The sequence below is a fragment of the Sorex araneus genome, chromosome 2 (assembly GCF_027595985.1).
Source record: "Sorex araneus isolate mSorAra2 chromosome 2, mSorAra2.pri, whole genome shotgun sequence".
NCBI classification, from domain to species: domain Eukaryota; kingdom Metazoa; phylum Chordata; class Mammalia; order Eulipotyphla; family Soricidae; genus Sorex; species Sorex araneus.
This window is the reverse complement of record NC_073303.1, coordinates 208,081,255-208,106,474: the sequence shown is the minus strand read 5'-3', so window position 1 is coordinate 208,106,474 and position 25,220 is coordinate 208,081,255. Positions and strand designations below refer to the sequence as shown.

General features: G+C 40.8%; 1 pseudogene; it reads right to left on the bottom strand.

Annotated features, from left to right (window-relative positions):
* Window positions 1-1,720: 1,720 nt before the first annotated feature.
* Window positions 1,721-11,761, bottom strand: LOC129401737 (60S ribosomal protein L7-like; annotated as a pseudogene).
* Window positions 11,762-25,220: the final 13,459 nt, after the last annotated feature.

Below are 25,220 nucleotides of genomic sequence, written 5' to 3'. Positions count from 1 at the left end.
GAGGGAGAGACAGAAAGACAGAGACAGAGACAGAAAGACAGAGACAGAGAAATATCTTAGTTTGAATTACATATTGAAATATTTATAGATGAAATGATCTGATTCTAGAATCTCCTTAAAAATTTCTCAGCAGGGGCCAGTGATTTTTCCAGCCCTGGTCCTGACTCCGCATGGAACAGAGTCAGGCTTTCCGTTGGAGACTTTTTGGCGGTGATTCTCATAATAGAAATAGCTGGAGTGAGCTTCTGGCATCCCCTACACACTGGAGTTGAGTGACACACTGTACCATCGGGTAGGTTATGAATTTTCAGACTGAATATGCATGTTTTGTGAGGAAAGCTGCCATTTATGATCTCTGTGGGGCAGTGAATTTATAGGGTAGTGATTTTCTAGTTCCAGTGAATGTGATGCACCATCCAGGGATCAACTAAATCTCCCTCAAATGGGAACCCATTTCATAGGGAGCCTTATACTCCTTGTCAATGTCACTGTCACTGTCATCCCATTGGTCATCAATTTCCTCGAGCCGGCACCAGTAACGTCTCCATTGTGAGACTTCTTGTTACTGTTTTTGGCATATCAAATACACCACAGGTAGCTTGCCAGGCTCTGCTGTATGGGTGAGATACTCTTGGTAGCTTGCCGGGCTCTCTGAGAGGGGCGGAGGAATTGAACCCAGGTCAGCTGCATGCAAAGCAAACACCCTACCAGCTGTGCTATCGCCCCAGCCCATACTCCTTATAAGGGATTATATTAATTACTTGTATGTGCAGGTTTTGTTAATAGGCATTGCCCTAGGTATACTGTGTTGTCTTGGAATATCTTGAAATAATCTAAACACACTTGAACCTAAACCACCATATATACCGTGTTTAGCTTCTCAAATATGTTTTATCTCTGAGACTCAAACAAATATCAAAGAAACCCAGGGATGGCTGGAAGGGGTGCAAGCTCACTAGACAGTCTTCCTCCCTCCTCTTTTCCATAACCTACCTTATATAAAGTCTGCAGTGGAAATTTAAGTGTTATATTAAAGTCATTTTCTAGTAACTCATATTGTGAAATAGTTAATGAAGACCCTATCCATGTAAGTATTGCTTTGGAATGTGGGGAGACCTAGAAATCCCAAGGTCTTAGGCTGATGATTTTCTGCTGGTGAAACAGACATCAATAAGTAAGGAGGTGGTATGTCATATAACTGAGAGAGTGAGAGCTATTAAGAAACAGGGCTTATAATCAAAGCTTTTTTTCTGAGGTGACATTTTAACTGAGGTTTGGATGAAGGGTAAGATTTACTACTTTGGAAAGAATATTGCAGGAAGAAGATATGCCAAGTGTGAGTTTTCTAAGACTGGGAAAAAATTTTTGATATATTTGAGGAACAGAAAAATCACTATAACTGGCAGAGTTGTGTGAGATAAGATGAGAAAGAAGATAAGGAAGGTCCACCTGGAGTTTTTGTAGACCATGGGGAGAAATTGTGTGAAAAAAATTGTGTGAAGAATGGAATATAAGGAAAAAGTGAAAGATAGGAGTCCAGCCAAAATAACACACTTGTCAAAATCATAAAAAAAGGTAAAAAAAATAGTGGATCTTTATATACAGGCCAAACACATATATACACATACACATGCCTGATTTTGTTTATTTTGTCTTCTATAAAAACTCTGAAAGCAGTTGTTTCTTAACTAACCAGATTACAAAAAAGATGGTAGATATTTTAGCTTATCCTTCTACAAAGTTAGTTGATCCGGTCTTCCCTATTGTCATCATCTCCATTTTTTACAAAATGTGCAGTCAATTTCTTCATTTCACCCCGTGGAAAAGAAAGTTTGAAGGGTTTGAGGAAGTTATTTGCCTTTTTGAAGCATTTCCCACCAACTTTGGTCTTCTAAATAAGATCCTACATTTAGATGATGTGTATTTACCAAGAAATTGTGCAATCAATGCATTGTATGTTAAAGTAATTCACGTCTTGTGGAATTTGTCACATCTACACTTGTAGATCAGTACATTTACTGACCTTAGATTAGGTAGAATATCCCCATTCGATATATGGTTCTGTGTAAAAAACTAAAGCTCGCCGAGGGGCGTGTGCACTCGCGGGCTCTCCGGGTGGCTCTGTCTCACCGCCCACGTTCGGTGCTCTGGGACCACTTGGGGTGTACACATAGGTGTGGTCACCATCAATAGGGTTGAGGTTCCTTTCCCTCAGGGGATGCTTCTCCTAGGACTGACTCTCTTTCAGCAGGAGGATCCACCCAAGGGTGGAGTCCCATGAGTATGTTTTTCCTCTCCTCATCCAGCAAACCTATAAGCATTCATAATATTAATCATTTTGTATGGACACAATAAAAGATGCATTAAAGCTTATAGAATTACTCTCCTGGGGCCATCTCAATCTCAGACTACAGTGCTCAGGCCAGATCAGTCTTTCCTATTCCCTAGCAGGGTCCTAGTCTTGTCATTACTTTTGGATCATGGCAGCATTTGTCTATGGTCAAGCTCTTAACTTATAGTTAAGCATTAGGCACTTTGGCCAGGCCCATCTTGATGCCAGGGTAGCACATAACTCACCGCTTGCCCTGGATCCATCCCGTCTCTCATCGGGACCCTGCTTTTGGGGTGCTAGGAACTGAGGGCAACTGAGGCGTAAGTGGAAAAAGCAGATGCCTGGGAATGAATAATATTCGAAGCCAGTTAAGTCCCAAATTACAAAAACATAATATTGTCTTCTTGTGTCTATACAAAAAGAACATTGCTTTAAAGTAAATTATTCAAAAGGCATAAAGAGAGAAGAAAGGCAATATTATAATATTCAGTGTCCTAGGAAGGTCTGACCTTACAAATTAGCAGAGTCAGATTAAGGGAAAGCAAAGCAGATTAACTGTTTTGGGGAAGAGAGCATAGAGAAGTGATTACAGCTAAACAAAGGGATGGGAGTGACTGGGGAACACCTTGATGGGTGTGACTGGGGTAAGCCTAAACTCTGGGAAAAACCGGGATGAGCTCCTTGAGGCAAAGGGGGTAAAGGACAAAGTAATGTCATCCTACAGTTCTGCAACCAGTATATTAATGAGAGCCTTGTTGAGTTTAGCAAAGAAGCCACTGAAGGTCTTTCGAAGGTGGAGAAGCTGAAACACCTCTTGGAACATAGGAATCAAAACATTGATATTTCTGATCCTGATGACAAATGCCAATTTGTGCCTGTAGAGAATTAAAATTTGTCACCGTTTCTTACCATTCTAACCATCAAAATCTTTGTTCTGACATTTGCCTAGATTTATTGTGAAAGCACTTGTCTTTTTCAGAGATAAGTGTGTCCTCTTAACTTCTAACAGCTCATTTTGGTGAATTTTTTTTCTCAGGTGCTTTATTCTGAGCTTTGTGAAATTCTTTCATTTTTTCCTTAAGGATTTCTGGCAGGGCAGGAACCCTTTACTTCTCTTGTATTCCTGTTTCAGCAGCAGCCTACTCTTTCCGTCTCTTCTTCACCCTCCATAGTTCTATTTGAAAAGAGTGCTTTAGCTTGAGTAAGATAACAATGACTGCAGAGGTATATATATACATATATATATATATATATATATATATATATATTGCTTTTTGGGTCACACCCAGCAATGCACAGGGGTTACTCCTGGCTTTTCACTCAGGAATTACTCCTGGCGGTGCTTGGGGGACCATATGGGATGCCGGGGATCGAACCCAGGTCGGCCGCCTGCAAGGCAAACGCCCTACCCACTGTGCTATCACTCCGGCCCCTGCAGAGGTATATTTTAATGTCTCTTCAAACAATGTGCTGCCACAGCACTACAACCACCAAAGTATGGTGCGCATTTTTATTTTAAAATTAGTGTTTTGTATTCTTCTGAGGAGTTGGAATGAAATTGCAGGCTCATATTGTAGAACTATTTTTCTTAGTAGGTTTTCCTCATACTGTTTTACATAGGGGCTGTATTAATGTCCATCCCTTACCAACTGTGTTTGAGGGTTTTTAATTCTCTATATACAACTAACATTTGTTTCTGCCTTTAGTATGGGGCATTTTCACAGGTATAGATGAGACATCATTGTTTTGATCTGCATTCTCCTGATAATAAGTGAAAATGAAAATTTTTCTTTAGGTGTCCAATTGACCATGGATATACCATCTCTGTTGAAATGTATTTCAGTTTTTTCCCCACTTTTGACTTTTTTGTTGCTGTTGTTGAGTATTGTGAATTTCCTATATGTCTTCAATATTAATTTGTTGTCAGATGTATTCTGTGCAAATATTTTCCCCATTCAATGTGATGTCTTTATTTTAGTGATTTTCATTTCTCTTAAGGTGCAATTTTCACTTCAATGCAGTGAGAAATCCCGCTGCTTTATTTTTAAAATTTTGTCTACCCTATCATTTTGAATTAAATCTTCAAATACACCATGAAATAAAATATTACGTAGAGCTTGGCCTGAGCCTTCCTAGGTATAATTCATTGCATCAAATTTAATATACAAGTGCTTAATTCATTTTAGTTAACTTTTGTTAAGGATATGAGATGATGATTCATTTTCATTCTTTGGAGTGTGGCTATCAACTTTTTCCAAAAATTATTTACCAAAGACAATTTACTTCATTTATTTTACCATTTTGGGTGCTTTATCTTAAATTCACTGTCAATCTATGTTAGAAGTTAATTCTTGGGTTTCAAATATTTTATATTAATCCCTGTGTTCAATGCCACATTGTTTTGATGATTACACACTATAGGATAGTTTGAATCCCAGGAAGATAATCCTCTCATTATTTCCCTCTAATTTCAAGGCTGTGCTGATTTCTTAGAGTAGTCTGTTGTTTATATGAATCACAGTAATGCTTATTCTATTTTCTTAAAGAATCTAATTGGGAATTAGGTTTGGATTGCATCTGATGACTTAGACTGGATGATTTAAGCGAACTGTAGTGAAAACACGGATCAGAGTATCATTCCATCCCGTTGTATCTTCGATTGAACATTGACATGTTTTTCAAACGGCCTTTAGTCTCCTTTAAGCTCGTTCCTAGGTGCTTCTTTTCTTATGCTTATAAAACCATTTTTATTGAAGTACTTTGACTAGTAATCCTATGAATTATAATTTTCGGGCGTACGTGGTTTCAACACCACACCTGTTCCCAGAACGCCCACTTCCCTCCGTCAGTGAGCCAAGTGCTCCTCCCAGGCAACCCCGCTCCCAGGTAAGCTCAATTCTCTTACTTAATTCTTTTAGATGCAATTACAAATAGATTATTTTTTCTTTCTTTTTCTACTTTGCTCCTTATATACTGAAATGCAAGAGCTTTGCGTATTGAGTTAATAGCCAGCCAGTTCGCTGTATTGATTTATTAACTGATCTGTTTTTGAAGGTAAATTTTTATATGGTTAATTAGATGTTCTGCATTTGGGGAAAGTGATCGAAAGATTAACTCATATTTTGCCTTGAGCTTTACAATGTTGCCATCATCTTATTATATAGGACTGAATGTGAGCAACTAGGGAGACAGTCACAGGTCCAGAAGGCACAAGACAAGGTTCTTTACTCACCGTTCTCATTCAATTGCAGTACTGAAAGTCCTCACCATAGCAATTAGGCAATAAAGATATCTGTATTAGAAAAGAAGTCAACCTTTTAATATTTACAGATGATATGACATCCTACTTAGCAAACCCTAAAGACTCTACCAAAAAAAAAAAACCTAAACGGATATTTATACAGTACTGTAGCAGGCTAAAAATCCAACATATAAAAATCACTGGCATTCTTACAGACAAACAAATGAGAAAGTTTAAAAAGAACTCACAATTTCACCTCAAAAAAAATCAAGTACCTGGGAATCAGCTTAAGAAAAGAGATGAAAGACATACAAAGTAAACTATAAATTGCTACAAAATGAGATAAAAGACACAAGAAATTGGGAACATTTTCTGTTAATGGGTTGGAAGGATTAATGTCAAAATGACAATCCTACCCAAAGTCCTACCAAATTCAATAAAGTTAATATAAAAAATAGCCATGGCAATTTTTTAAAGACTAGGCTAAATACTTCTATAACTTATATGGACTAATAAAACCCCTCAGAGGGTCAAATAAATATTAGGAAAAAAAGAAAAGGAAGAATTTTCTTTTCCCAGCTTTAAATTATACTATAAAGCTATAGAAATCAAGAGAATGCAGTTAAGATAGACTTCAGACCAGTGAAATAAAATTAAGAGCCCAGAGACATATCTTTAGATATACAGACAGATAATCTGATGAAAGACCTTAAAGTATAAAGTGGAACATGGACAGCCTCTTCAAGAATGGTGTTGGAGAAACTGGTCAGTCATATGTGAAAAAATTAGCTCAGACCTCTTTCTTACACCGTGCACAAAAAATTAATTCAAATAGGCTAGACCTTTGATATCATGCTTGAATGTATGTATTATATGAGGAAGACATAGGCAGAATGCTTTATGATGCTGAATCTAGAGGCATCTTTAGTGATTCAATGCCTTTGGCCAAACAAGTAGAAACAAAGCTAAACAAATAAGACATTGCACTGCAATAGAAATGGTGGCCAGATTAAAAATAGACACCCCACAGACTGGAATATAATCTCTCTACACCACTTACCTGACAATGGGTTAATATCCAAGATATATAAAGCACTTAGAAAAACTTAGACAAAACAAGTCAAACTCATAGAATAGTGTGGGAAAGAGATGTGCAGATACTTCCTCAAATGATACAAAGATGGTTATGGGGTATAAGAGAAAATGTTCTACATCACTTATCAGTTATCAGGGAAATGCAAATCAAAAACAGTGAGATATCACCTCACACCAGTGAAACTGGCATGCATCATAAAGAACAGCAAAAAACAGTGTTGGTGTCTATATGAAGGAAAAGAAATACTCATTCATTCCTAGTGGAAATGTTCAACCTCTTAGGAATATATGTACACTTCTCAAAAAAAAAAAAAAAACAACTAGAAATTGAGTTTCCTGTCCATCTACTCCAAGGGGTCAAAAACTCTATCCAGAAAAGACAATTGCACTATGTTCATTTCAGTGGTATTCACAATAGTGAAAATCTGATAACAACACACATGTCCAAGAACAGATAACTGAATTAAAAACTGGCATACATACACAATGGAATGCTGCTTGTAATATAGTCACTGTATCACTCTCGTCCTGTTGTTCATCGATTTGCTTGAGCGGGTACCAGTAATGTCTCCATTCATCCCTTTCGCGTTCGTAGTCAGGGGAATGAGGCCCATTATTGTTACTCTTTTTGGCATATTGAATACGCTATGGGTAGCTTGCCAGGCTCTGCAGCGTGAGATTCTGCATCACTCTCTTCTGGGAGTTTTGTTTTATAATCTCTGGATCTTGGGCATTGATGAGATTGCATGGTGCCGGGGGTGGGGAGGGCAGTTTGTGGGTGTGACTTCCAAGCTACTGGAAAACTAGGGATCTGGGTGGGGGAGGCCCAGTCCCAATCTGAGCAGGCTTGGAGATCTCAGCCACGGGTCCCGCATACCTGGGTTCTTCTGTCAGTTCCTTCATGGGTGAGGCTCGTCCGAGCATGTGGAGAGTGGCCTTGAGCATGACTGTGACTGGGTTCTGGAGGGTTTTGGCTGCCGGGGCTCTGCTTGGGACAGGGAGGGAGACTCAACCCACCCCCCTCCGAGAGGGCCCCAGTGAAGACAGCCTGGCGTGGGGGGCAGGAGTTTCTGCCTGTAATATAATAAAAGAACAATATCATGCAATCTGCCACTATGTGGAGGGAGGTGGAGGGTATCCTACTGAGGAGATCACCAGAAGGAGTGTGCTCTCTCTTATATGTGCAATATAAAGAAACATAGTCAGGTAATAGCAAATGATTAAAGACAACAGAGCTTGAGAACTTTTCTATAGAACTGAGCTTACCAGGTAGGAGGGGGGAGATTGTGGGGGTTTGAGGGGCACCCTGAGACAGTGGTGGAGGAAAGTGGACATTGTGATGAAGGGTGTCATGCTAGAAAATTGTATGCAAGAAACCATATCATTAAAAGTATTGTAAGTCATGCAACTGAAATAAAATTTTAGAAGTTAAACATGTGTGTTAAAATTTATGTACAATTAAGAGCTAGGGAGATAGTACACCGGGTAGGGCGCTCTTGTTGTATGCAGCTGACTCATGTTCAATTCTTGCCACTGCATAATGGCCTCCTGAGCCCCACCAGGAGTGATTCCCTAAGTGCAGAGCGAGGAATTAGCCCTAAGCACCACCATCTATGGCCCAAAAGTGAAAAGGAGAAGATTCTGGACAGGAGCACTGTGACTTTGAGTTGCTGAGATGGACAGAACTCATCCTAGTGGCAAAGCCAAACAATAGTGCCCTATGAGTTGTTTTTTATCCAGCTGCAAAAGATTTAAAAATGCCCCAACTTGACAACCACACCAGGACCAGGACTAAATTTTCCATGGAAAGTGACAAGTCAAGTGACAAGTGATATAAGTAATTCAAATCCTTCCCAACCTCTTCAATGTGTGGGCTCAGAATCACACAAATCACACAAACTGGATAGGTAATAACACCCAGATCATTCTCTACAACTCTGTATGAAGGTCTAGACTGCATGTCTAGTTCGTATTCATATTGAAGGTGATAGTGTCTGCCTGCAAGCCTTTCATTCTTTGTAGCATTCATGGCTCTATCTACTCATCATTGCTTCACTGGATGACAGCTCCCAGGGGTCTCTGGAGAAGGTGGGCCTGGCACCCCCCAGTAGCTCCATTTCTGTGAGTGAAAGAATTGGGTAGAGCACTGGGACTCAATCCTCGTGAGACTTTTGATGTTAGTGCCAAGTGAGCGATGAAGTAGGTCTCTGGGCAGTGCCTTGGAGGAGTCAGCTTACCTGAGTGCCCCAGTTCTGGAAGGTAGACAAACCCTGATGTGCAATTCTGAATAATTGAAACATGCTGGACATCAGAATAGGTCTAGATCCTCTATTTTTGGGACATAAGGAGTGCTGGGTGTGGACACTCTGGCCCAGGCCCTCTCAGGAGCTAACAGCAAGCCTGGAAATGGGATACACTCAGCAACTCCTAATCACCGACTTGGTATTTCTTGCATCACAGTGCACCCGCCCTCTTCCTCTAGAGGGAAACGCTACGTGAAAATCAAAATGTAAAGGCAATTCTATACTGACACTTCCTAGGGGTACAGAATACATTTACAGATCGAATTGTTCCTGCTGCTGATTCCTCTTTCTTCTGTTGGTTCTTGGGTGTGCTTGGCCTCCTGGAATACAATGGGGAGAGGCATGTGCCAGACACGAGTGTTACCTGGTGAAATTTCAACTTTCCTGTGATTTTGGTATCCTGGACCATACGTGTCCAATGAGAAAGGTGAGCCTCAGGGCCCAAACATGTGGCCCTTGACACAACAGTGGGACTTGTGGTGGGATGTGGAGGGATGCTGAGGGCATGGGCCCAGCATAAGGATTTAAATCCTTCATCCTGGGTTCCAGCTGTTCTGTCACCTACCCCGCTAGGTAAAACATGTTCCAGGAAGAAAGAAATCCAAGGGAAGAGGGCCCGGCAGGCAGGTTTAGCAGTTACCAGATTCCTGAGAACCCGGGGAGCCGCTGCAGAGAGGAGAGAGAAGTGAGAGACACAGTGTGATAAGCTTCTTCCTGGAGTCTTTTCCTAGCGTTGTTCTCACTCCTGTAGACTTCGTGGCAGGGAGTGGTGGGGGCAGGAAGACCCAAGTGAAAGTAGGAGGCTGTTGAATGATGTAGTTGAAAAAAAAGGAATTAGCGTGGGAGGCCCATTGGATGAGGAAAGTGAAGACAAGGAAGCACCACTGGCAGGGTAAGTGCTTAGCTCCCACAACATGAAACGCCCTGGGATTTTTAGGGTTGGTAAGTGGAAATCTTAGTATACAGACTCTTAATTTCACAGCGGGTAGGGTGTGTGCCTTGCACATGGCCGACCGGGGTTTGATTATTTCGTCCCTCTCAGAGAGCCCAGCAAGCTACCAAGAGTATCCCGCCTGCACGACAGAGCCTGGCAAGCTCCCCATGGTGTATTCGATATGCCAAAAACAGTAACAACAAGTCTCACAGTGGAGACGTTACTGGTGCCCGCTCGAGCAAATTGATGAGCAATGGGATGACAGTGAAACAGTGCTACAGTAATTGTGCTTATGTAGCCTGGATCAGAGTGCTATGGAGAATCATCTCAGCCACATGAAACCACTAAAGATATTTCTAAGGAGATAGCAGAAGCGTGGATTTGGTTTATGTTGCTGCGTTAGAAGGGATCTATGTATGGATATATCATTTTTGAAGCCCTTTCCTAAGATATTAAGGATGTCCAGACATTAGCTACCTTTAAGATAGAAGTGAAGGGGAGGCATATGCAAAAGTAATCGTGCACGGAAAGATTGGGGGCACAACCTTGTAGTGTAGGCAGGAAATTAAAACTAGTTTGTCCTTGCTAGTACTTAGAAGTCTGAGAAGTGAAATGTGGACCATGACTGAGTAGTCAGTACTAAGAGCCTTGAATCTCACACTGAGAGGATCACATGGTCTATGAATAACGTGAAGTTCCTGCAGTATTTTTATCTTTTTTGGTCACACCCGGCGATGCTCAGGGGTTACTCCTGGCTCTTCACTCAGGAATAACTCCTGGCGGTGCTCAGGGAACCATATGGGATGCTGGGAATCGAACCCGGGTCGGCCGAGTGCAAGGCAAACGCCCTACCCGCTGTGCTATAGCTCCAGCACCTCCTGCAATATTTTTAATTGGGGGCAAGGTCACACTTGCATTTATGCTTTTATTTTATTTTATTTTATTTTATTTTATTTTATTTTATTTTATTGCTTTTTGGGTCACACCCGGCAATGCACAAGGATTACCTCCTGGCTTTGCACTCAGGAATTACTCCTAGCGGTGCTCAGGGGACCATATAGGATGCTGGGAATCGAACCCGGGTCAGCCATGTGCAAGGCAAATGCTGTGCTATTGCTCCAGCTCCGAGTTTATGCTTTTAATAGATCACTTGACTCAAATCCCAAATAGACCTTTCCTGAAAATGTAGGCTTGTGTTGATACCTCCCTTTCTGACTATATATGTCATGAACCCAGGAATACAGGAATATAGTGACAGTGACATCTGTGTGCTGTCTCTACAGTAACATGGCAGACTCAGAAAGGAGGCTTCCCCTGGGTTCCATTCGAGCCCCATCTTTTTCATACAGTAGAAATGTAATAGTTGAGTAAAACACTATAATGATATACATTTTTTGAAAACCAATTTTTTCAGGGCTATTAAACTCTAAAAATATAGCAGGGGAGAGACAGGTAGCATTATTGGCATGGCTCCCAACTTGAGCACTGCTGCTGTAATTAAGTGTAAATTATGATTAATTCTAAGGATAATCAATTGCACTGCTTTCATCAACTTTTAATTTCATTATTGAAAGTCAAGATCTCTCTAATAAATTTTCCATTAACTTGGAACTTGATTTGCAACTAGAGGCTACACAAACCTCCACGACCTTCTCTATTCCTTTTTCTCTTAGGATCTGAATAGTTTCGGGATTTCTGTATCTACATACACTCTCCTTGAGGCCTGGAAACACACAAGCCACTGAAACCTTTCCTTTGCTGCCTCTGTCTCTCTTCAGAACTGGCAGAGACAAGATCATCTCGGTGTTCTCAACCTCAGTTTCTTGACTAATTAAATTATCAAGGTCTTCAAGCATTGTCGGGGGTCTCTCAGAACAAAGTCAGAAATAGCCCCTGGGTACCACTGTGCATGCCCAAACCCCGCCCCCTCAAAAAATTCTTATGAAGATAGGATGCCTGGCTCTGGTCCTCACCAGTAGAGTCTACTGTACCCAAGTTTCCTTCTTGTGTTCCTGCTTTTTGATGCCTAGCTGGATCCTTTTATTTAAATGGGGACATTAAGCATTTTATGCCCCATGAGTCTAAATCGGAATTGAGACCAACATTTTAGTACTTGATTGCTTCCCTGAAAACATAAAACTTCACCCACTTAGAAATCAATTTCTCAACTTTGTTCCTCAGGAAATTGAGACTTCCAAACACATACTCTAATAATGTTTAGGTTAATTCAATTGGCATGTGTGTATGTGTTAGTGCATCTATGCGCATGGAATGTGCATCTTGACATTCAACATCTGGTAATGGCCTGGGGTACATGCCCATGCACATTAGAGTCTGAATTGTTCCCTGGGGTACTCTGTTGGATATTAACCCTAAGTGTCTTAGGCTTCATCAGTGAACTGCCCCTTTTCCTCCTCCCAGTGAAGCTTACAGTGCTCTTGCGAGCATCTCTAATCCCCTGAGTGTATCTTTAACTTTCCCTTTGTGTTTTACACCTCATTATCACAGTTCCCCAAGTCCGTCTTTGTTACTTATAAGGTAAAAATTTCTTGTAATTCTGGATTTTGTATTTCTAGTGAATTACTTGCTTTTCTATTTTCCTGATAGCCTTTTCATATTTTACTATAGAGCAATGTTCTTTGCATAAGCACAGAAAGACCTTAATGCTGTGCTCCTAATATTTGGGAGTTGATTGGCTGAAATATATCTCCTCCTGGGCATCTGTCATAATTACTTGACTCAGGCTTCAGTCGCTATAGCTCCTAACACTTTCAAAGGGAGGTCCCACCGTGGGACTGGGATGGACCTGGGGCGAGCGACATAGCTACCCCGGCATCGAAATAGGACAGTCTAGAAAGCATTAATGCATGGTCTTGATGCAAGCTGTTATCACCTAAGAGATAGGACCCCCATAGGGAAGGACAAGCTGAACTGACCTGAGGAGACTTAGTCTGGGATTTATTATTTTTCAGAGCCAAGAGAAATAGTGTTAAAAGCCTTGCTAGCTCTCAGAGCCCAGAGAACTAAGTGTTGGAATCTTTATCTATTACTGTGTTTATCCAAAAAACTGCAAGTATTGGTAATAAGTAAAATTAATTGCTTGACCAATTGTTTGACTTAATTGTTTGATTCGTATAATTCATATAATTCATATAATCATTTGATTCTAGTCATATACAATATATATACATATATTGTATATGACTAGAGGGGAAAGAGAAAAGCAATATAGATGTCCCTGGGAGACAGAGCATCTCCTTGAGTTTTTCTCTTCCTGAGAATTGCCTCTGCTGGAATGTTTTACCTCTGGAAATAGCATGGACGTGCAGTCCTACACCTCTGACCCCTTCAGGTGTTCTGTAGGTATGCTAGCAGCTCTGCACAAAAGGGGCCATTTTCACCATCAGGCTGTGGTCCCCTCCCCCATCTCTCTGTTCTCTCTGCTGGGGAGCTCTGGGGAGGATGGGAGACAGCTCTCTGCCACAGAATGCACATGCATCATTGCAGCACCTGCCTTTTGCTTTGTGAAATCACAGTACCCTATTGATAAATTGTTCCATGTGGTACCTTCAGGCCATGACCTGCCAAATATCTGACCCGAGTCACTCTCTTCTGTCCAAATGCTGCTGTCAAACCCATCATTTGTCCCAACCACCACCATCGCACTGTACTAACACCCATTGTATCAACACTCACATCCTGTGGTCTACCACATTATGAGACCCATAGATCCTGAACCAGAGTAGAAGGTCCAAACTTGGACACATGTGGTAGGGTGACAATGGTAGGAATGGAAAGTCCATTGAAAGTTCTGTCTGTGCTTGACTTTAGCAGAACCTACCACCTCTGTCATAATCATAAAGATTAGTTCTTCCTCAGACTGTTTATTTTATTGGCCTCAAACTCAGATATTTGTATCCCTTCCTGAGATATCCAGGATTCCCTGCCATATGCTGTTCCACAGACTTGTTTGCAGAGTGGTAGATGCTCATTAGCGACAAAGACCACAGTTCTCTTTACTCACTGAGTTCTGAGAACGGGCTGGGTCTAGAGGCTTTATTTGAACAGGAGCATTTTCTGCTGATTGCTACCAATCTTCCAAAACATCTTCACTTATTCCAGTGCACTCTTCATTCTTGAAACTGTAGACAAATTTGGGAATCTTTTCTTTAGAGACTTCCAATACTCCTCATTCCCAGAAGGAGATGGAATGCTTTTCAGTTCAAGAGCAGACTCTGCAGACTTTACTTCTCACATCAGACCCTGACTTTTTCCTCTTAAGCCTGGATTTTGTATTTGTAGTGAATTACTTGCTTTTCTTAAGAGAATATCATCATCATCATCATCATTGTCATCATCATCATCATCATCCCGTTGATCATCGAATTTCTCGAGCTATCTCAGTAACGTCTCCATTCGTCCAAGCCCTGAGATTTTAGAAGCCTCTCTTTACTCATCCTTCCAACGATGCCATACTGGAGGCTCTTTCAGGGTCAGGGGAATGAGACCCATCATTGTTACTGGTTTTAGCATATTAATACACCATGGGGAACTTGTGAGGCTCTCCCATGTGGGCAGGAAACTCCCAGTAGTTTGCCAGGTTCTCCCAGAGGGAGAAGGAGGCTATAAGATATCAAGCTTCTGGGAGCTTGCTTTTAAGTCTCTGGATGTTGGCCATTGACAGGATTACATGGTGTTGGGGGCAGTCCCTGGGTGTGACCTCCTAGCTACTGGGACATGGGAAATCTGGGCAGAGGAGGCCCAGTCCTGATCTGAGCAGGCTTGGAGGTCTCAGCCCTGGGTTCCTCACACCTGGGTTCCTCTGCTTGTACCTTCATGCGTGAGGCTTGTCCAAATGTGTGGAGAGGGCCTTGAGAATGGCTGTGGCTAGGCTCTGGAGGTCTTCCGCCACTGGGAGCTCTGCTCGGGGCAGGGAGGGAAGCTGGAGCCCATCCCCTCCAAGGAGGCCCCGGGAAAGATAGCCAGGCGCTCGGGCAAGAGAATATAGCTAAGCATTTTCTCTTAGCTATAAGAACCTAAATATAACTTTTGTATTTCTTCTATTCCCATATTAGCTTATATTTTCAGGCATTAGCTTATATTAGCTTATATTTGAATCATGCAGTAAGCATTATTGTTAATGTCATTATTACATTTGATATTTCCAGTGCATGCTGAATTTGATTCATTATGATTTTGTTAAAAAGTCATATCAATACTCATCAGAGATATCTATTTGTAGTTTTCTTTTATGGTAATATCTTGGTCTCCTTCTGGTATCAGGGTAAAGTTGACTTTACAGAAGCTTCAGTAAAAGACTCCCAATTTCTTTGACACACCTTGCAAGAGTTTGAAGGTATGTGTAAGTAGCCGGTTTTTAAGGTTTGGTAGATCCCACTAGTAAACCTGTTTGGACTAAGGATTTTGTTCTTGTGGAGATTTTTAATGAAAGTTTCATTCTCTCTCTCTTTTTTTTCACTTTTGTTTTATTTATTTATTTATTTAAATTTTTATTAGTAAATCACCGTGGGGTACAGTTACAAACTTACGAACTTTCGTGTTTGCATTTGATTTACATCCCTCCACCAGTGCCCGTTCTCCTCCACCAATGATCCCAGTATCCCCCCCACCACCCTCATCCCAACCCTCCTACCCCCATCCTGCCTCTGTGTCAGGGCATTCCATTTTGTTCTCTCTCCTGTTGGATGTTGTAGTTTGAAATAGAGATATTGAGTGGCCATCATGTTCGGTCTATAGTCCACTTTTGGTACTCGGCGTTCGACCCGAGTGGACTTTGGTGTTAGTGTCTCATCTTGCTACTTTATATTCCACATATGAGAGCGATTTTTCTATGTCTGTCTCTTTCTTTCTGACTCATTTCCTCAACATGACACTCTCCATGTTGATCCACTTATAGGCAAATTTCATGACTTCATCTTTTCTAACAACTGCATAGTATTCCATTGTGTAGATGTACCAAAGTTTCTTTAACCAGTCATCTGTTTTTGGGCACTCAGTTTTTTTCCAGATTTTGGCTATTGTAAATAGTGCTGCAATGAACATAGAAATGCAGATGTCATTTCTACTATACCTTTTTGCCTCTCCGGGATATATTCCCAGGAGTGGTATTGCTGGGTCAAATGGGAGCTCAATTTCTAATTTTTTGAGAATCATCCATATTGTTTTCCAAAAGGGCTGAACCAGTTGGCATTCCCACCAGCAGTGAAGGAGGGTCCCTTTCTCTCCACATCCACGCCAACACCAGTTGCTTTTGTTTTTTTGGATGTGGGCCAGTCTCTGTGGTGAAATTCTTCAAAGAAATTGATCAAGAAATCCTGAAATTCATACGGAACAACAAACGCCCACGAATAGCTAAAGCAATTCTTGGGAAAATGACGTTGGGAGGCATCACCCTCCCCAACTTTAAATTCTACTACAAAGCGGTAACAATTGAAACAGCATGGTACTGGAACAAAGGCAGAGCTGCAGACCAGTGGAACAGGGTGGAATATCCCTATACACCACCGCAATTGTTTGAACATCTAATCTTTGATAAAGGAGCAAGAAATGTGTAGTGAAGCAAGGAAAGCCTCTTTAACAAATGGTGCTGGCAAAACTGGACAGCTACGTGCAAAATAATGGGCTCAGATCTCCACCTATCACCATGTACAAAAGTCAAATCAAAATGCATTAGAGACCTCAACATCAGACTACAGTCCATAAGGTACATTGAAGACAAGGTTGGCAAAACCCTCCACGACATTGAAGCCAACGATATCTTCAAAGATGACATGCCACTGGCAAAGCAAATGAAAACAGAGATAAATAAATGGGACTATCTTAAACTAAGAAGCTTCTGCACCTCAAAAGAAACAGTGACCAAAGTACAAAGACAGCCTACAGAATGGGAAAGGATATTTACCCAATACCCATTTGATGAGGGGTTGATATCAAGGATATACAATGCACTGGTTGAACTCCACAAGAAGAAAACTGCCAGCCCGATCAAAAAATTGAGTGATGAAATGAACAGAAACTTTCCCAAAGAAGAAATCCGAATGGCTGAGAGGCACATGAGAAAATGCTCTACATCACTAATCATTAGAGAGATGCATATCAAAAACAACAATGAGATATCATTCTCTTTTCTTGTCATTGGTATGAAAAAGTGAATACTTTTTCTGTTTCTTCCTGATTCAATCTGGAAGGCAGTATGATTCCAATAATTCATCCGTTTATTTTATGCTCTCTGACTTAGTTGCATAGAATTGTTGATAGTAATTTTTTGCAATATTTTGTGTTTCTGAGGTGTTTTTTAATTTGCATAATTTCACCTCTAATAAAAGTTATTTGGGTTTTATCTCTTCTATTTCTTATAAGTTTTGCTAAGGATTATTGTTTATTGTTTTGAAAATTGTTCTTGTTTTATTTACTTTTTTTCCTGGATTTGCCTAACATAGAATTCTGCTCTTTTTTTTTATTATTTTCTTTCTTCTACTTATTTTGAAGTTTGTTCTTTTTATCTAGTTTCTCAAGATGTGAAGTTTATTTGGATTTCTCATTTTATGATGTAATACTGTGTTGCTTCGATGTCCTTCCTTAGTACAAGTTTGATGTCTCATAGATTCTGATACTTTATTTGTTTCTACTTATTTCAAGAAATATTTTATTTCGTCTCTGATATTCTCTTACTTTTAATTTATTAAAGCATCATTATGTACAACTATATTAATAGTTGATTTTTAGACAAACAATAAAGGCCCAAAGGCAACCGAAACAGAAAACTGACCTTCAGTAGGAAGCTTACCACAGGGGAGCAACCGAGCTGGGGAATAGATAGGAAGGGACACTGAAACAGTACTGCAAGAAAATGCGTGCTTTGGGGGAGAGAGTGGAGCTAGTCTTTGTTATACATGAAATCCTATCATTAAGAGTATTGTAAACTGCAGTGCCTAAAAATTAAGTTAAAAATTGTATATATACATATAAACATATATGTATATATACATATATGTGTATGTATATATAGCCCTCACTAGCTCTTTCTTGCCTGATTGCTTTGGCAAGTATTTCCAGTACTACATTGAGTAGTAGTGGTGAGAGTGCGTATCCTTGTACCTGATGTTTGAGGAAAGGCTTTCAGTTCTTTTTATTTTTTTTAATAATGTAGGCATCCTGCTATTTGTTCAGCCATTGATTAAGCTGATTGAATTGGGCATGAACTCCATGTTACTTTTTTTTAAAAATTGTATCACCTTCAGATAGAGTTACAAAGCTTTCATGTCTTAGATTCAGCCATACAATGATGGAATACCCATCCCTCCACCAGTGCACATTTTCCACCACCCACATCCCCGTCCTCACCCTGCCTCTGTGGCAGACAATTTCCCCAATACTCTCTCTCTAATTTTGGGCATTATGTTTTGCTCAAAATTTCCCACCCCCATTCAAGCCTACCTGCCAGGGGCAGGTGCTAGAAAATATATTTTCCATTGCTCATTTTGAATATCATGAGAGCTCGCACAGCCACAATTGTAAATGTAAATTTCTAGATTGTAAATGGTTGGGTTCCAGAGACATCTCTGTATGGCATTGATCTATTTTGGGATTCCATTGGAGTCTCTAAGCCACGGCTATTGGTGCTAAGATGACACCCAGAGGCAAATTGTGGGCATGATAATAAGTCTACTGGACGGGCGGGGACCCGGAGAGAGACAGTCCAGGTCTTCTCCTGCCACACGCCTGGAGATTCAGTCCTGGAACCCGCATACCTGGGCCTTGCTTGTGGAAGCTCTTGGTCACAGGGATTCCATCTGTAGTGGGCGAGGAGACTGCACCTGCTCATTCTGGGGTCCCCTGGTGAAATTGGCCTGGTATGGGGCCTGGAGAGATCTCTGGTTCTGTGGAGTCTTCCGCTACTTGCTGCTGTGTCTCTGGGCCAGGGCTGTTGGTACTCTAAGATGGCACCTCGAGGCAAATTGAGGGCATGACAAGGCTTTCAGTTCTTCTGAGCTTGTTGCAAGTGGCTTTAACTGTGTTGAGGTAAGTTCCTTTAACTCTTATTGTGGTGAGCAGTTTTAATTATGAATGAGTGCTGGATATTGTCAATAGCTTCCTCTGCACCTATGATTATGATCAGATGATTTTCACTTTTACCTCTACTGGTATGGTGTATTATACTGATTGACTTAATGTATATTTAAACATATTTATCCTTGGGGATAAATCCTACTTGGTCATTGTGCATAATCTTTTTTTATATATTGTAAAATTTGTTTTGTTAATGCTTTGTTGAATATTTTTGCATCTGTACTCACCATGGATGTAAATCTATATTTTTCTCTTTTTTTTATGTTGTCTCTGTCTGCTTTTGGTAACAGGGTGATATTTCCCCTGTGGAATATCTTTGGGAGGTTTTCTGTTTCTTCAACTTCCTGAAAGAAGATGAAAGGGATGATAGTAAAACAACAAATTTTTAAAAATACAAGTTTTAGGAAAAATTTAAGATTTCATATAAAATATATTGAGTACTGGTACAGAAAGAAGCTATGTTCAGAGCTTGTTTGTAAAAGAAAATTTTAAGCTATATAGTAGCATCCACTCTGCTGTATGATGCAACCATTAGACATAGAGACAATTCTGTGTGGACCAAGAGGTTTTGCTTGTTCTTATTTTTGATTTATACCTGGTGGTGCTCATGGACTACTTCCTATTTAATCCACTACTCAAGGGTCTCTCCTCATGACACCAGGCATCAAACCTAGGTCTTATGCAAGCAAGGAATGTGCTCCACCCTGAGCTTTAGTCTCCCAAGTGTTTTAAAACAAGAAAAACAAAGCAGTCTGTGTTATAGTTTTGTTGTTTAAAAATGACATTTAAGGATTTACGTATGTATAGAAACAGGGACGTAAGTGCAGTGTGTGTTTTGTGTGTGTGCGGACACAATAAGACCTGGAAGGAAGCTAGCTCGCTGATAGTGGTGAGCCCCAAGATGAGGTTTCTGCTTAATGTTGTGCTTTAAGTTCTTCAGAAAGAAGACATCTGCTCCCACACGGTCAGGTAGCTTGTTCTGAGCTGACCTACATGGAGTGTCCATAGCAGATCCCATCATTACTATAAAAGTCAAGTTTCTGTGAGATATGAAGATCCTCCATGTACCTGTACCCTTCAACTAGTTCATACACTCTGGAAAGATTGCTGTATTTTTCTTTCTTTCTTTTCTTTTCTTTTTTTTTTTTTTTTTTTTGCTTTTTTTGGGTCACACCTGACGATGCACAGGGATTACTCCTGGCTCATGCACGCAGGAATTACCCCTGGAAGTGTTCAGGGGATCATATGGGATGCTGGGAATAGAACCCAGGTTGGCCGTGTGCAAGGCAAACGCCCCACCCGCTGTACTATTGATCCAGCCCCTGTATTTTTCAGTTTTAGTGGAGGTGAGGATCCAATTCAGGGCCTCCCACATGGCAGGCGTACATTGTTCCATTCACTCACATCCCAGCCGCCATGAGTTATTTCCTCCCTTGAACGAGGCATTCAAGTCAGGAGGCGGAGTATGTGGATCCGAGTGCCACAACTCTCTCATGTAATTCTGCACTCCATTATCACAAAGTCCATTTATGCTGACATTTCTCCCAGGGAGAGCCCTGGAGGCTGAAAATTAAGATACTGCAGGTTTCTCAGGCCTGTCACCTTTACTCAGTCAAGTTATTAATGTATAAATGGCTCAATCATGTTATATTAATGATATCTCCAGCCAGTGCCCAGTGTTACAAGATTAGCCGAGAGCTGTTATTCATTAGTGAGTTGTCACAGCATAATTGTCCTTTAAAGACTTCAGATATGTTAGAAGTGGAAGAGGAAGGCAGGAACAGATCCCTTCAGATCCAGAGAAGCAGTACAGGTAGTCACTGGGAAAATTAAGTACAGTTGACCCTAGAACAATGCAAGATTAGGAACACCAACACCCTGTGAAGTGAAAAAATTGAGTATGACTTCTGGTTTCCTTGAAAACTTTACTAGTTACTCGCAAGTGATCTTACTGAAGGCATAAGTGTTGTCTAACACATATTTTCAAATGTATAATAGACTTCATTCTGACAAAATCATTATCATCATCATCATCATCATCATCATCATCATCATCATCATCATCATCATTATCCTGTTGATCATCAGTTTTCTCGAGCAGTCTCAGTAATGTTTCCATTTGCCCTAGCCCTGACATTTTAGCAGCCTCTCTTTACTCGTCCTTCCCAACAGTGCCACATTGGAGGCTTTTTCAGGGTCAGGGAAAGAGACCCATCATTGTTACTGGTTTTGGCATATGAATATGCCACGGAGAGCTTGCCAGGCTCTCCCATGTGGGCAGGAAACTCTCGGTAGCTTGCCAGGTTCTCCAAGAGGAAGAACTAGGCTATGAAGGAACCATCAGAGGAACCTAGGTGTGTGGGACCCGGGGCTGAGATCTCCAAGCCTGTTCCGATCGGGACTGGGTCTCTTCCACCCAGATCCACCATTTTCCAGTAGATAGGCAGTCACACCAGAAACTGCCCCCAGCGCCGTGTAATTCCATCAACAGCCAACATCCAGAGACTATAAAACCAAGCTCCCAGAAGTGCGTGGCCAGGACATCTGACAAAATAAGCTAGATAAAAGAAATGTTATTAAGAAAGTAGCAAAAAAGTGTAAGTATATTATACTATTATTCCATATTATTGCTAAAGTTTATGTATTTTGTTCATAAGTAAATCCACATGCATGAGGGAAAGCCAAGGGTCCCAGTCCTGAAGCCCTGCACCACCAAACCCTGACCTTATGCCAGGTATTGGGCCATTTTGTGTCACTTTAACTCTTAAACCCCAAATCGTGTGGATTCTAGAACATCCACGAGAAGAAATTACTTCATGTAAATCTTATATTGGGAGTAGGTGGATTCCTATTTCTCATTCCTATTTCACAGATGCTACACTGACTTAAATGTCAGTTAACGAAAGAGCAACTAGCTGACAACTTTTTGGGGTGCATACTCAAACAACATTGCACAATAAGGAAAATAATCTTTTTTATCTTTCTTTTTTTAAATTTTAATTTATTATTTAATTGAGTCACCGTGAGAACAGTTACAGGGCTTTTAGGATCAAGTCTCAGTCATACTATGCTCAAACATCCATCCAATAAGGAAAATAGTCTTGACAGAAGACATAGTATTGGTAATTCTGCATGGTGTTAACAACCTAACAGATCTGTTCTCAAAATTAGTCGGAATCTAAACCACCACCATTAATACCCACAAATCTCGAAGAACAATGAGGAAACCAAGGATCTCAGCTGTAGTCACAGATAAGAATAAAAACCCAGGCAAGTCTCCAAGCTCACCAAAGTGCTTGAGCCTGGTTCATGAGGACCTAAACTCAGTACTTACTACACTGACAACAGAGATTCAGCCAGCACTTGCCAGTGAAATTGATCACTGGATGAGAAATTCAACCAACTCAAAGAAGAAGTTTTTCAGAAGATGAGAGACTCTATACAAATGGAAATGAAGTAGTTAAAGAATGCTCTAGCAAGCCATAGTTACAGAATCTCACAGGGGAAGAGCTGTTGAGATATTTGAAGACAAAATATAGGCCAGCATTGATAAAGAAGTCAAAAAGGAAAAGAGAAACCAAAAAAACAATGGAAGAAAATGTAAGGCACATAATGAACAAAGACAGGAAGAATAATATCCAAATTATAGGAATACCAGAAATTGAGAAAAAAAGGTAAAGGGGAATAAAAAGTGATGGAGAGGTGAAAGAGCTGAAAGTGTCCCCAACCCATCCTCTGTCGGGAGGCAGTTGTGCAGATTCAAGAGGCCAAAAAACCAAAAACCAAAACCAATTACCAAAAAAAAGGCAAATGAGTTTGTTTAAGCAGCAAGAAAGAAGAAAAACCTTAAATATAAGGGAAATAATGTATGAATCACAAGAGTTCTCCCTCATGAAAAGGGACAGATGATAATGGAGTGGAAGGACACTTTCAAATTACAGAATGAAAGGAACTTTCAACCTATAGTCCACTACCCAGCCGAGCTCTCATTTAGATATGAGGGAAGGAGAAAAACAAACATTCTCAGAAAAACAAGAGCTGGCATTCAAGCAACCCTGAATGAACCAAAAGACCATTTACAAAACCCAACTAAATAACTGTAGAAGCCACAACTGTACACAGTAAAATAGCAATCCAGCCTTTAAATCAATAATATCCCTGAATATAGATGAACTAAACTCCCCTATCAAAAGGCACAGAGTAGCAAGTCGGATTAGGAAGCAAAATTCATCCACTATATGCTTATGGAAAACACATCTAAAATCACAAGATAGACAAGATAGGATCAGAGTAAAAAAGATGGAAAACAATTATACAAGTTAATGGTGGGGGTGAGAGGTGGTGGGGTGGTGGGAACTAGGATGGCCATAATTATATCAGACTGAATTTCATTCAATCTAAAGAAAGTAAGTATAGACATATGGGCACTACTACTTTATTGATTGAGGGAACAATAGACCAAGAAATTCTAACTCTAATCAATTATACACACCCAATGTCAGGTTAGCAAAGGTTGAAAGACTTTTGCTCACAAACCTAGCAAAACATAATAGTAGTGGGAGACTTCAACATCCCATTGTCACCACTGGATAGATCTGCTAGGCAGGCTATCAGTAAAGACACAAGTGCAATAAATCAGGAACTAGAAGAGCTGGGACTAATGGATTTATAGAGGGCCTTCCGTCCTTAGAAAGCCAAGACACATTCTTCTCTAGTGAACGCAAAGCAGTCTTCAGGTCAGATCCCATTCTAGGACATAAGTCTAAGTTAGATACATTCACAAAGATAAGAATCATACCAAGCATCCTATCAGACCACAATACCATGTAAATAGAAGTTAACCATATAAAAAGATGAAGATGGGGTATGGAGTTGTCAACAGGTTAATCTGTACCTGTGGGGCGAGAGCATCAGCAGCCTGATGGTGCCTTCAGGCTTCCTGATACCCCAAAATTGCTGCTGTGCCTCTGATCATACCCCCAACAACTTGGAACAAGTTTCCCAAGACATTAAACAGCCAAAGATTAGGTCTGTGTGAGCCACGCCCACAAACCACCTCCAGCTCAGCTATCCAAGCTCATTTATTTGACTTTGCTCCAGAGACCCATAAATAAATCTTGAAAGAGGTCAAAAGCCACAGTTCATCTTGGACCTGTACATGGCCGAACAGACCGGGATAAATTGTAGGGGTGTGGGTTGGTCTGGTGTCTGCCCAAGCAGAGCCCCCCGGCAGCCTCTTGCCTCCATAATCCAAAATCGCCACCATACCTCGGCCTGACTCCACCATCTCAGGACAAACCTCACAGAGACATAATCTGCTGAAAATTTGGGTATGTAGGTTTTGTGACTGAAATCTCCAGGCTTTCTCAGAGATGAGATGGGCTACCTCTCCCCACTTCCCAGTACTTCTGAAAGCACTGGCAGTCACCCTCACAAACCAACTCTAGCGCCACCATGTCAGCTCTTCTAGCAGCCTTGCTCCAGAGACCCATATATAAATTTGAAAAGAGCTCAAAAGCAGTTCATCTAGCTACAGCTAGTTTTGGACCCATGCAAGGCAGAACAGATTGAGGTAAATTTGGATGGGGACATGTCAGCCTGGTACTAAAGCAGAGTACCTTGGCAGCCACTTGCTTCCACAATAAAATCGTCACCATATCCTCGGACTAACTCCACTGTCTCAGGATGGACCTCACTGACATACAGTCTGAAAATTCTGGTATGCGGGTTTTGTGATTGAAATGTCCAGGCTTTCTCGGGGTCAGGATGGGTTGCTGTCCCCCACCTCCCTGTACTTCCAGAAGTCTCAGCAGTCACATTCATACCCCAAAGCTGCCACCTGGTTAATAGCTACTGTACACTTACTATCCTGATAAAAATGCTGAATGCCCTGAACAAACACCATGATCTCTTAGTACCTGCATTGCAAATCATAATTCACAAAAGGAAAAGGAGAGAGAGAGTAAGCAAGGAGGAAATAAACAAAATGTGACTACATTAAACTAAGAAGCTTCAGCACCTCAAAAGAGACATTGACCAAAATACAGAGAGAGTCCACAGAATGAGAAAGAATATTTACCCAATACCCATCTGATAAGGGGTCAATATCCAGGATGTACAAGACACTAGTAGAATTGTACAAGAGAAAACCTCCAACCAAATCAAAAAATGGAGAGAAGAAATGAATAGAAGCTTCCTCAAAAAAGAAATACAAATGGCCAAAAG